We start from the raw sequence: 13,629 nt of genomic DNA, 5'->3' as shown, positions 1-13,629 counted from the left end.
TGGATCACCGCCATGAAGGACGAGGCGGCGGCGCCCGCCGCTGTGGTTGACATGGCCGATGATTCTGCTGCTGCTATGGATACCCTCTCTCTCTCTATTCCCTTTAATAAATCATATTCCCTCCGTTCATTGTAATTTAATTTATTTTCTTTTTTTTTTCTTTGCGTTGAGCCTGTTTATGATGCTTTTAGATTTTTCGTCGGCTGTTGTACAAAACGAGAGAGGACAACCAGCAACCATCCACGCTAAATTTGTTCCCAACAACCCGCTCTCCACCTGAGTCTACGTGGCCAACTTCAATCACACATATTGACTATTATTTGACTTTCTCTCTTTTTTTTTTTTTAAATTAGTGCATTTAATTTGAGTCATTTTACATAACTACCTATTTGCCTTTTTCTTTTTTTACTATTTAACTACTGTAAAAAACTAGCAAAATCAAAGTTCATCCAGAATAGTAAATTCTTATTTAAAAATGCTATCCAATTTTGAGTAACGTGTTTTCTAATGATCAGATTAAGAAAAAGGTTAATAAAGATATTTTGTTGGAAGTGATATTCCGTGATGACACCATTATGATTTATGATGAGAGTGACCAGAGCTGATAAAGGGAAGTGTCGTTTAGAAATGAAAAGAACCCACACCGGACTGAAAATTTTGCTCAATTGGAGCCTACCGAACCTTCAAAGTTGAAACCAATCAAACAATCTCTTTGTGCAAGTGTACGTGAAACATGCAAATTAGCTAATAGTACTAATATGGTTAGACACTTGTGGCTTCCGTCATATGAAAAGATCATTATAAAGCCATAGTCGGTGAGATGGCTCAAATAAAGCCAAATACTACTTGAGCCCACACGTCCCTTTCTGTACCCTTTTCTTTCATATTTGCAATCACGGCATTGTGCTCCACTCTTTATCTTAGGGCCTAAGAAAATGAAATGAGAATAACTTTGAAGCAAGTTGCATCCGATAGTGAGTTACTAAGTTTAAATAACTCATGGTTGGAAAGTAGTTTACTTGTTTATGATAGTGAGTTACTAAGTTTAATTTATTGTAAAACTCAAATGATCTTAAGAAGAGTAGTTTAAGTAAAAACCTTCTATTATTATTGATGTAGGTTACGATCATATATATTGGCAGTATGTAGTGAGTGTTTCATTTACCAATATGAGTAAGCACAAAAACATAGTAGCACCTTTACCATGTTAATCTATGAAAGACATTTTCAATATTAATTACAATTATTACAAAGTTCAATATCCCAACTTATATAATGGGTCTAAAATTGTATTTACTCCCAAATAACTGTTTTGGTTATAATCACATATTATTATTTTCTTCTATTTGCTCTTTTTCTCTTTTATTTTTTCTTTCCGGTCATGAACACTTATTTTAAACCAAATTAAATTTACAAAAAAGACACATTTAAAATTGAAAGTAGTAATACTCTTTTGAAAAATGCTCTATGTAGTCCACATACACTAAAAGTTAACCTAATATATATGTATATATATATTCACATTTTTTTAATTAAATAACTAGTAACCAGAATAATTAAATAATATACAATAGATAAATAATTCATCAAACTTGTTCAAAGTATTATAATAAATTTTTTTTATAAAAGATCAAATACTTATTTCTATATGCAGTGATTAATTAGTTAATAAGTTTTGGTGTAGATGGCATGATTTTTTTTTTTTTAACAAATAGCATGATTGTTTATCATAACTTTGTGGTAATTAGCATACAAGTCTTTCTTCCGCATTTTTTTTGTTAGGATTAGGGCCAGGACAACTCAGCCCAAACACAACAGAGAAGAAAGGAGGGGAAAATTTAAAAACTACAGACTCAACACTCACGAATAACCATATAATACACAAAGATCTCACTAATTTATTGGGCCTGGGATGTTCCACAGGACTCTTACATGCCCAAAAGTGTTCAGAAATGAAAGACGGATTACTTTCCTTATTGCTGCGAAAAATGATTATCTTTGACAAGTAGCGTTGGTCTATCGTTCCGAGGATTTTGGGCTTTGAAATCTAACAGAAAATAGGAAACTGGATTGTTCCACGATTTTTCTCAAAAGTGAAGAACTTGTGACGACGGAATGGATGTTTTCAATTATTAAAAAAATTGAAAATGTAAAATGTGATTTTTAATTTTTTATTGTTTTCTCTTTTATATTTATTTATCTTTTTCTCTTCTCTAATATTCTTTTAATATAATCTGTACCCTTAATTGCCACTTTATTAATTATTTAAAGAGTTCCGCTAGAAAAACAATAGCTTATTTGTACAATGTGTACGTTGGAATTTTTATTCGTCTTCACATGTTATCATAGAGAAGGATCTAATGACAGAATGACGAATGGTTTCGGAGAATCGAGTACAACTATTCGAACCATGGAGGTGGTTTCGAGTGCAACATATGCTTAGATATGGCAGACGAGCCAGTCGTCATTTCTACTATTGACCATGTCTTTACCGGCAGGCGCAAGACACAAACTGATCTAAGGAATAAATGTTACCCTAGAATGGAGATCCTTCACTGTCCCCACAATGCTTCGCCGCATCCTTCGGAAGCCAATTATGGGTTTGGGAACTACTTCACGGTGTCCACTGCTTTTGGTGGGTTTGTACCGTCCCTCTTGAATATGTAGTTCCATGATTTTCATGATGCAACTGTATATGGGACCATGTCTGGTTACCTCTTTGGGATTAACATTTTTTGCCCCGACGACAATGTTCTTTATCGATGTTCTTCTCCGTCTTACAATCATTTTTCTATGGTGATAATCAATCATTCTTTTTTATCTTAGTTACTTATGTGTAAATATCTTGTGTCTGAATTCAAGACTCGAGAGGGAATTGTGCAGTGAGCTTAAAGGTTTTTTTCGTTATCAATAATATTTGCTGTTACAAGACATCAGTTTGGTAATGTTAGGGAGACAGAAAAATACAGTCAAAATTTACTTTATTTAGTATTTATTAATTGTCATAACAATTAATAAATATTAAATAAGACAAGTTATGACTATTTTTAACTAATTTTTTTAGTTACCAAATATTTTCGATTATAGTAGAATAGTACATAATTTTATTATTTAGCAGCATAAGAATTTTCTTTTACCAAATTATCTTTTGTTATTCAAGTATTATTGTGCAATTGATAGCTGCAAATTGCCAAATTTAGAAGGATGGTGTGGATTAGAAAAAGTGAAAAAAACATAAAGTATATCACGTGAACATGCTTCTATGTGGATGTATATTAAGTATTCGCATATTCTTTAATTTCTAGGCCTATTCTGGAATCTATTCCTTTTTGCTACTTTATTGGAGCAGCAAGATAAGAGAAAGTTGTAAAATTTTGTTGCTTTTGTAAGCTTGGAATTGAGTTGAACACTCAATGAGTCAATGTGATCCTTAAATTTTACTCCTTATTTAATTTGGTTCCTTAATTATTAATTAATCTAAAATGAGTCTTTGTTTACCTGGAATGTTGTAAACATCATTATCCAAATAAGTGACTACTTAGTAATACTTGACGTTGATAGGATTGTCCAATTACATACTAAGATCAACATTTACATTCAAAGTTAGTTAAATTAGTATCGACACTCACCCACTGAGACACGTACACTTCACATACATAGCTCAGTAATGCAACTTATGGTATTGGATACTGTTAAAATTGGTGACTTCAAAAGAAAAATTGAAGGAAAGAACCTCACTAAATTTAATGCAAAGAAGAGTGTGTGCAAATGTCACAACTCCATCACCCTTGCATTCAAATTTTGATTGCAAAAAAATTATTTATAATATTACATTTTTTAGCTATATATAATAACTCTTAAATCAAGTTGCATAATTGTTTATCTAGTCAATATTCTAACAAACTAATTTACTAATCACTTACTAACAGAATTTATCTACATAAGCACTTTCTAATTAATTAGCGTACTACTATTATACATAACTGATTGGCTTAGTAACACCCCTTTTCAAACTAGAATTGGTGACATTCACCATTCTGAGTTTGCTATAACATTTTTGAAACATAGTGGGAGCCAATGTCTTAGTTAGCACATCAATTGTTTGGTTAATCGTGGTGATTAGTAGTAACTTGATCATTTATTCTTGTCATTTATCCTTCACTACATGACAATCCATATCTATGTACTTAGTTCTCTCATAAAATACCGGATTAACCGCAATGTGTAGTGTCGATTGGCTGCCACAATACATTACAATCGATTTGTCCAACTTCACTTGCAAATCTTCAAGAATATAGTAATTCATTATGCTTCCCTAGTAGCCATAGCAAGGGCCCTATATTCTACTTCACATGATGACACTATCATTGTATTTTGCTTTTTACTTTTTCACGATACAATTGATGTTCTTATAAAAAAAAATAATAGCCCGATATAGATCTTTTAATGTCTAAGCATGTACCCCAACTACTATCTAAAAAATCAGTAGGCTCTAAATCTGTTTGAGATGAGAACATCAATCCCAATACTGGCTCATTCTTGAGATACCTGAATACCCTTATGGCTGTTTCAAAGTGCGTGTCAATAGCACAGTCTAAAAATTGGCTTAGTCTTCCAACTGCATATCTTATATCTGATTTTGTATTGGTTAGATACAATCTTTCAACTAGTATTTTATATTCTAACACTGAGCTTATAGGAGTTCCAGTACTCTTTGTCAGTTTGATGGTATAATCCATTGGAGTTGACACTGCCTTGGCTTCCATTAACCCATAGTATTTGAAGAGGTCGATGCAATACTTCCTTTGACAAATTGGAATCCCCCTCTTGCTTTGAATTACCTCTAACCCCAAAAAGAATTGTAACCCTCCAATGTCCTTGATCTTGAAGAGGTTATGAAGGTACTATTTAATGAAGGTAATTTCACTCAAATCATCTTCAGCCAATATTAAATCATCTACATAGACTAAAATAGCGGTGAATCTGCCATTAGATGACTTGGTGAAAAGACTATACTCATGCTTTAATTGAGAATATCTAACACTGAGCAGAGTGGTACACAACTTGGTGTTTCATTGTCTGTTGGCTTGCTTCAAGTTATAAAGAGAACAATCTAATTTACAAACCAAATCTGGTGAGGTTAGAGCGAGTCCTTGTAGTGGGCACATATACACTTTCTCAGCTAAGTCACCATGCAAAAAAGTTGTGTTGATGTCTAATTGATGGACGAACCAGCCCCTCACTGCATTAATAGACATGAGAATTCAAAAGGTGTTCATCTTTATCACAGGACTATATGTCTTGAAATAATCCACCTCAGTAGTTTGGGTGAATCTCTGAGCAACCATTTTGGCCTTGTGGCGATCAACCGAACCATCAGACTTCAGTTTTAGCCTAAAGACCCATTTGCACCCCACAATTTTCTTCCAATAAAGAAGTTTGGTAAGAATTTAAGTTCTATTTTCTCTTAAGATAGTCAGTTTAGAATTAATAACATCCTGCCAACCAGGATCACAGATGGCCTCAACATAGCATTTTGGCTCTTTGTGTGTTAGGTTGAGAAGTGTGCGTGGTAGATAAAATTATAGAAGCATCCATGGGAAGAAGGGAGAAAGGTGACTCTTACTAAAAAAACATAATTGTGGATTGATAAAAAAAAAAATCTGTTTGCTCATGTAACATGTTTTCAAAATTTCAAAAAAAAAACTGATGAGAATCATGTGAATTAATATCTGAATTTGAAAAAAAATTGGTGTATGAATCCACTGACACAGTGGGCATGCAACGATAATCCTCTAAATATGCAAGACTCTTTCTATCTCTTGTAGATTTCTTAATAACCTGAAGTGGCTCAGATGCAGTACTAATGAATGGTGAATTACTTGACTTTACGAATGCAGGTAAGCATTCAAATATTACATGCTCATGATGATGCATTGGAACTAATTAATTAGGTGATAGTGATGCATGAGAATTAATGCTATTATGATCATCAAATACAAAATTGTATAATGTAAATGGTGCAGAACTCATGATAATGTCATTTGTTTTTAAACTTTCCAATGAAAATGGGAATACATTTTCATAAAGAATACATCCTTTGAGATTAATATATTTCTACTTATTATGTCATATAGAGCATATCTCTTAACACGTTCTTTAACACCCAAGTGTACACATTTGACAGCTCTTTATTTTAATTTTGATTTATATGCTAATTTTGTTGAAGCAAATCTTAGACATTCAAATATCTTAAAGTAATATATGTCAGATTGTTTTTCTTTTAAAATCTTATAGGGAGAATGATTTTGCAACAAGACACTAGGAATTCTATTGATAACATGAGCCGAATGTCTTACTGCAAAATCTTATTTTAATTGTCATTCTAAATTGAATTTCAACTGTTTTGACAAAATTCTTGACTAATTTAGTAGCTTTACTTTTCAATTTTATAAATTATAACCAAGTGAATCGACTTTTGTCATCCACAATAGTAAAAGAATATTTAAAATTCAAAATAGAAATAGTATTGATAGGACCCCAAATATCAATGTGTACAATATCAAAGATGTTTATGCTCTTAAAAATTCTTGACATAAAAGACAACAGCTTTTGTTTTGCATAATGATAAGAATCACAAGGCTTATTACAAATTAAAAATTTCAAGTTTTTGTATTCCTTTTTCATAATAGCAATTCTATCATTTGGTAGATATCTTAATCAAAGATGTCATAGTGCAAAATACTCTATTTGTGTGTGCTGTGCAGACAATATAGATGCTAAAGGTGTGGATGTAGCTTGTGATGTAGTTTGAACAGATATTAGGTCCTCAAAAGCATAGAGTCCTCTCCTTTGTTCAACTACACCAATTATTGTCTTGGTAGTCTTGTCCTAGATTTCATGCTCATTTTTATCAAAAATTAGTTTACATTTTAAATCTGATGTTAGTTTTGATATTGATATCAAATTGAATTTAAAGCTTGGAATATAGAAGACATTCAACAAATAAAATTGATCAGAGAACATAACCGTGCCTGCAGTATTGACCAGTGTGTTTGTGCCATCAAGCATGCTAACTAACACAGGTTGAACCGGATGTAGCTTTTGAAATGAATTCTTAACATATGAAACATGATTAGTTGCTCCTAAATCAATAACCCAGGATTTGGGTTTAAAAATAGAAATTGACATTATGTAAGAGATACCTTGATTTGGTGGAAGAGTTGTGGTAACTATTTGGTTTATGCTATGCGTTGGGTGTGTATCTTGTTGGTTCAAGAGAGCTAGCAATGTCTCTCTTCGCTTTAAGGTGAAATATGACTCATATTTGTCAAATTCTTTCATTTGAGATTGGTTACTTACTTCAGCATTGTTCTCTTCAGCAACCATATTATTGACCATGGCTTCATTGTTCTTGAAATGAGGGGAAAAGTCATGCTTTTATAGCATGTGTCTGCCAAGTGGCTATTCTTGCAACAGTATGTACAATGTTTGGTTCCTCGTCCAGCTTTTGCTTGTTGGAAAAGAGACACAAAAGTTACATCCACCTTGGGTAATGGCTTCGATAACATAATCTGAGACCTTACAGCTGAAAATTGATCATTAAAACCTCTTAGGAACCTTACTATTCCTGTTTTTTCTTTATAACCTCTCATTATGCTTAGTTCACAATTGCACTTCTCAAGATACCTTAAGCAGCTCGGAATTGGCCATAAATTCTCAAACTCCTCCCAAATCAACTTGAGCATATAGTGTAATAGGTAGTCACTGACACATCTCCTTGCTTAGTTGTAAATAATTCTTCCTCTAATTCTGCTATCCTATATACATCATCATTATTGTGTATTGCAAGGCTTAAAGAATGATTAATCCAAGAAACAATCTGGTGGTCGTTGGATTGAGCCGTCAACAAATTTTATCTTGTTCTTGGATTTCAATGCTCTCCACTTGTCTCTTTTCCATTTTTGAAAATTATTTCCTACTAAAGTAACCGTAACTATGACTGATCCTAGATTTTTTTCAGGATGTAAAGAATAAAGACTCACAAGGTCCAAAGATGGATTTGTTTGAGCTTTGTTTGCGTTTGAATAATTCATCATATTGATTTGATTCACTAATGCAGCTAATGCCTGTATATCTACTGAAGAGAATGACGAATTTGTTCGAGGTTCCATCGCTTCTTTATCACAAAACTTAATTTGAGATTTGAACCAATGAATCTTGTTGATGTAGATTCAAAAAATTTCTTCCTTTGATCTCGTTGATCGAAAATGTTTGTCTATGCTGAATCAGTGTAAGACAACACAAATCTCATCAGTCCCTATCAATGGAATTCGAAGAAAGAGTTCAAGAATTAGATGAGAAGAATGAAGAAAAACGAATTCACAAGAAGAATGAGAAGAAAGAATCGAAGAATCTTGAAAGGAAAATGAAACCACAAGAAGAAGAGAATTGAAGAGTTTGTGCTATGAGTTTCTTCCGAAGTTCCTCAACCATTCACTATGATTCTCCTTTCATGCTCTCTGCACCATGTTAAAATTGATAAGTTTCAAGAAAAAATTGAAGAGAAGAACCTCACAAAACTCAATGCAGAAGAGAGTGTATGCAACTGTCACAACTCCATCACTCTTGTATTCACATTCTGATGGCAAAAAATTACCTACAATATTACATTTCCCAACTATATATAATAGCTCCTAAACCAAGTTACACAATTAATTATCTAGTCAGTATACTAACAAATTAATTTAATAATCATTTACTAATAGAATTTGTTCATATCAGCACTTTCTAACTAACTAGCTTATTACTATTATACATGACTAATTGACTCACGTAACAAATGCCTCTTGAAATGTCTAAACTTTCTTGAATTGGGTGGTGCAAATCGAACTCCTATATAACTATGATCGAAAAATATGTTTAGTTAAAAGAAAAAAAAATACCTAAATAAAATTAAGTCATAAAAAATTATATTAAATATCTATGAATATGATCATGGTCCTAAATTCTTTGCAGTGAATATTTTTGTTAAGACTTTTTATATAAAAATGATATTATAAATTATTAAAATATTTAATATATATTTTATTAAATTATTTAACAATTTAAAATATGATCTTCGAATGATAACATCTTCAAAAAAGCATCTACCATTATTTATATATGTTTTGAGTGATATTTCGTAATAATAGAATAGGAGAACATTTTTTTTTTGGGTATAAGAGATAATCCTTTTTTATAGATCAAGATTCATCATTGGGTGTATTGGGCTGCACCCAAATTATCCACATGATTTATCTTACTTCCTTGGGCCGAGTTACCAGGATAGTCTAGTATAGTAGTTCAAAAGGACCAAAATCCAAAACATATTTTAACGGATTTAAGTTTATTATTTTGGCCCCTCAATCTACCAAAAAAAAAATTTATTATTTTTGTTGCCGAAGAGCCTTAGCTCAGTGTAGGGGTGGCAAACGGGTCTGAACCCGCCGGGCCGGTCCGCGTAACCCGCCAAAAAAGGCGGGTTGGGCTGGAAAATTGGGACCGCCAAATAGCAAAAGCCCGCTTAACCCGCACCGCTTAAACCGCGGGCTTTGGCGGGGGCAGGGCGGGCTTCCCCGCCGGGCTTAGTATTTTTTAGCAAGGGGGTATTTTTATAATATTTTTTACCAAAACCCAACTTCTTCCAACCCAACTTACAAGAGAATGAAGATGAAAATTGAGTGTTTTGGATTATATTTATTTTGTTTTAGAAAGAATATTTATAATTATGTTTTGGATTATGTTTATTTTGCTTTGGGAACAATATTTATAATTATGTTTTGGATGAAAACTTAGTTTATAATTATGTTTATTAGATATTTATAATTACAAAGACTTTAGTGTTTGTGAATATAAAAATTATAATTTGTTTATACTTTTAGAAATTATAATAGTTAAAAGTAAAAAATAAAAGAGATTTTTTTTATACCTTAATATATATGTTTAATAGTTAAAAGTAAAAGAAAAAAGAGAAAATTTGGCGGGCTTAGCCTACCGGACTGACAACAAAAGAAGTTTATTATTTTTGTTCGATATTATTTTCGGGTCGAAATTATGTTATATTTTCGGGTCGTCTTAGTGAACCCAATTTTTTTAATAATAAAAGTATATATTTAAAGTGAAATTAATAATATTATATTATATTTTTATATTTTAATTAATATTTTTTATATTATATAGTGTTATTTTTATTTTAAAATAATTTATTTTGATATAAATATGATATAATATTTATTAAATTTAATTTTAAAAATAATGTTTTATTATTTTATTCAATAAAATTATAAATTTGTATATACTAATTTTATATTAAGTCGATCTTTTGGTTTAATCCAGTTATTTTAGATTGGGTCAAAATAAGTCCATTAGATTTTTTAGATCCGGATTTAATTAAATTCAATCCGGCCCATAAATATTCTAGACAATAATATTTAAAAGTGTGGATTAAAAATATATTATTGAATTATTAAACTAAAAAAATTAGATTAATAATTAAAAATATTGATAAAAAAATAATAAATTTTTTTCACGGTTAAACTTCTCTCTTCTTTTTTTTTTTTGGTTAATGCCTTCTCTCTTCTTTTTATTACAAGTAAAAGTTGATCTATTGATACGAACCCAAAACACAAAGTACATTGATATGTTGACCAAAACGAAACTGAAATCCATTGTTCTAAATTCTCGTGTGTTAAAATTCCTAATCTAATGAAAAATGCACTGTGAAATTTAAAAAATAATTAAATAGTTAAATTCGTTTTTGAATGATTATTCATTTTTTAAATTTATTTTTAAAAGTTTTTTGTAATTAAATTTATTCTTCAAAAATTTTAAGTTAATTGCATTAATCCTTCCGTCATTTTTATTACTAACGGTATCAAAATTTATTGATGTGACACATTAAATAATACTACACTGATCAAAATATATACTTAATAGTCTTAATAAGTAATTAATATAATAAATTTATGTAATTAAATCAAATTAACCTCAAATTGAAGAAGACCTTAAGATAAATTTTTTTAACTTAAAATTGTTTAATATAATTTCATAAATCTATTATATTAACAGTTAATTAAAATTGTTAAATGTATACTATAATATTATTTAATATATCATATCAATAAAATTAAATATAATAAGTAACAAAAATAATAAAAAAACTCATGTGATTAACTTAAAATTTTTAAAGATAAATATGATTAACAAAAAAAATTCTAAAGATCAATTTAAAAAATAAATAATCTTTTAAAAAAATAAATTTAACTATTTATTTGTTTAAAAATAATTTCTCGAATTTTTTAACTTAGATGGTAAGCAAAAGTGGTACTGCTTGGCATGGTTAGTCCAATACTAACGTTAACGTTACCCCATCCTCAGCATTTCTCAGTAAGTACATGAAGCTAAGTTTTAATGCTTTATTTATTTAATTTATTTACTATTCCACTTGTTATTCTTCTTTCTTATGTCTAGTATTCATATATTTATTTTATTAAAATATTATATACATATTAAAAAATAATTATTAAATTAATTATTATGTATTACGTATAAATATATTATTTAATTTATTTATTTTAATAATATTTTATATTTTAATATATGTTATACAAAAAATTAATAATTAATTTAATAGTTAATTTTTGTATTATGCGTATTTTCTATTGTGAACTAAGAAGGGTACTAAAATATCCAGAGTTAGGATAGAGAGGGAATTTGGTCTTGTAAATTTGTCCAAGATTTTTTAGTGCCAAGTCATTGACCTGATTCAGTTGGAAATCTAATACTCTGTATTATAATGCGGACCCCGTATGACTACTGTACGCGGCTTTTGTTGTAACTTTCATAAGGAAACTTAAAAGGAGAAAGAATCCAAGGTCTGGTAGGGATCAACCTAAATGTTAATGCACAATAAGTCAATTAATTATTTATTACGAACCAACTTGGTCCAATATTTGCTACTACTACGTAATACCAAATAATCGTATATGCATCTTCCCGATAGTCAAATTAATTGTTAATTGTTAATTTCCAGGCTTTTGCAGTGTGAATTCGTTGAATAAACCAAAATAAAATGTGATTAGGCCCGGCCCCTGTTTATTGTTTTACCCCCTAATTAGTCTTTGAATGAAGTCAGATTAGACAGTAGGAGATAGATCTGAATAGCAAGCAAATAATTCGGTAAATCGAATAAAGTTAGACGCAATGCAGATAGGGACGTATTGAAGTGCTTCAATAATTTAATTAGCATGAAATGTGATCATTCGTATACCTATATGAATGAAAAAAGAAAAATGAAAGGGTAATACATGGAACAAAAAGGACCAAATAATAATAATAATAATAATAATAATAATAATAATAAGAAGAAGAAGTTATCAAAACACGTTACATTATATTAGAATTTGCTCCAAATGGCAGACCCTAATTTGGCGCTTATTAGGGGGATCCAGTGAGCTTGGACTCTTTAGAGAAGGGAGATGACTTTTAAGGCCGTCTTTGGCAGGCGGACCCACCGCTATATATGTATGCCATTTGTGTCGGTGACAGTTATTTTTTTATTTTTCTAATGTAGATACCAGAGTCCAGAATGCTTAATGCACATGTAATCATGTATGTATTAAATAGTTTGGGTTAATCATTCTACGAAAAAATCAACATCTCATTTTGATTTTTGAAAACTCCAAATATTAGTTAAACTACTGATTTAAGTCGTAACATGCGATAGAGAGACCTTAGAATCAATAGTTAAAAGATATTTTAATTTTTATTTTAGCTTTTGAAAGATGAAATTAATTAAAATCATCTTCAAAAAATATACAACTTTATTACGTTAGTATTTTCGTCAGTTAGACGATAACGTGTCATATTAAGTATCACGTGATATAATGATGTGGTGGGTTAATATCATGTGTTACAAGATGATTAGTTGATATGTCAGTATTAGATCAATAACACGTATGTTACGTGTCAATTGACATGTAAAAAAGTTATTTATAATCAAAATAATACTTAAAAGTTTAGACGTAAATCATTTTCATCCCTAAAATTTTAAAAATTAATCAAATTAGTCCTTATATAATTTTTTTATTTTTTTGATAATATTAAATTTGAAATATTTTTTGATACTACTAATTTTAATAAAAATGTAATTGACAAACAAAAAATTAGTAATTGTATATTTTATTCTTAAAAAATTTTTCAATAAAATTATCTCTCTCCTTTAATTCTTCTCAAAATCTCTCTTATTCTTTTCTATTCTAAAATATTTTTCTTACATTATTATATTTTGCTGGAACTTGGACTAATTTTTTTGTTCTTTTTTTTTAATTTTTCCTAGACAAAGTTAACATGCAAATTTGGTAAAAAAAACTCATTTTTCTTTTAGACAAAAACTGATCTAAAATAGAAAATGCAAGTAGACAAAATGGCGAAAAAAAATTACATTAAACATGAACTCAGATATGAAGTTGATAAGAGAATGAAAACTCCATTCACCAATTATTTCAAATGACAGTGACACAAATCACAGAGGAAAAAAATAAAATATTTTTTTAAAAAAATGTATTCTTATTTACAAAATTAATAGGA

This window comes from Arachis duranensis, chromosome 5 (genome assembly GCF_000817695.3).
Source record: "Arachis duranensis cultivar V14167 chromosome 5, aradu.V14167.gnm2.J7QH, whole genome shotgun sequence".
Lineage (NCBI taxonomy): Eukaryota > Viridiplantae > Streptophyta > Magnoliopsida > Fabales > Fabaceae > Arachis > Arachis duranensis.
Note: the sequence above shows the minus strand (reverse complement) of the source record.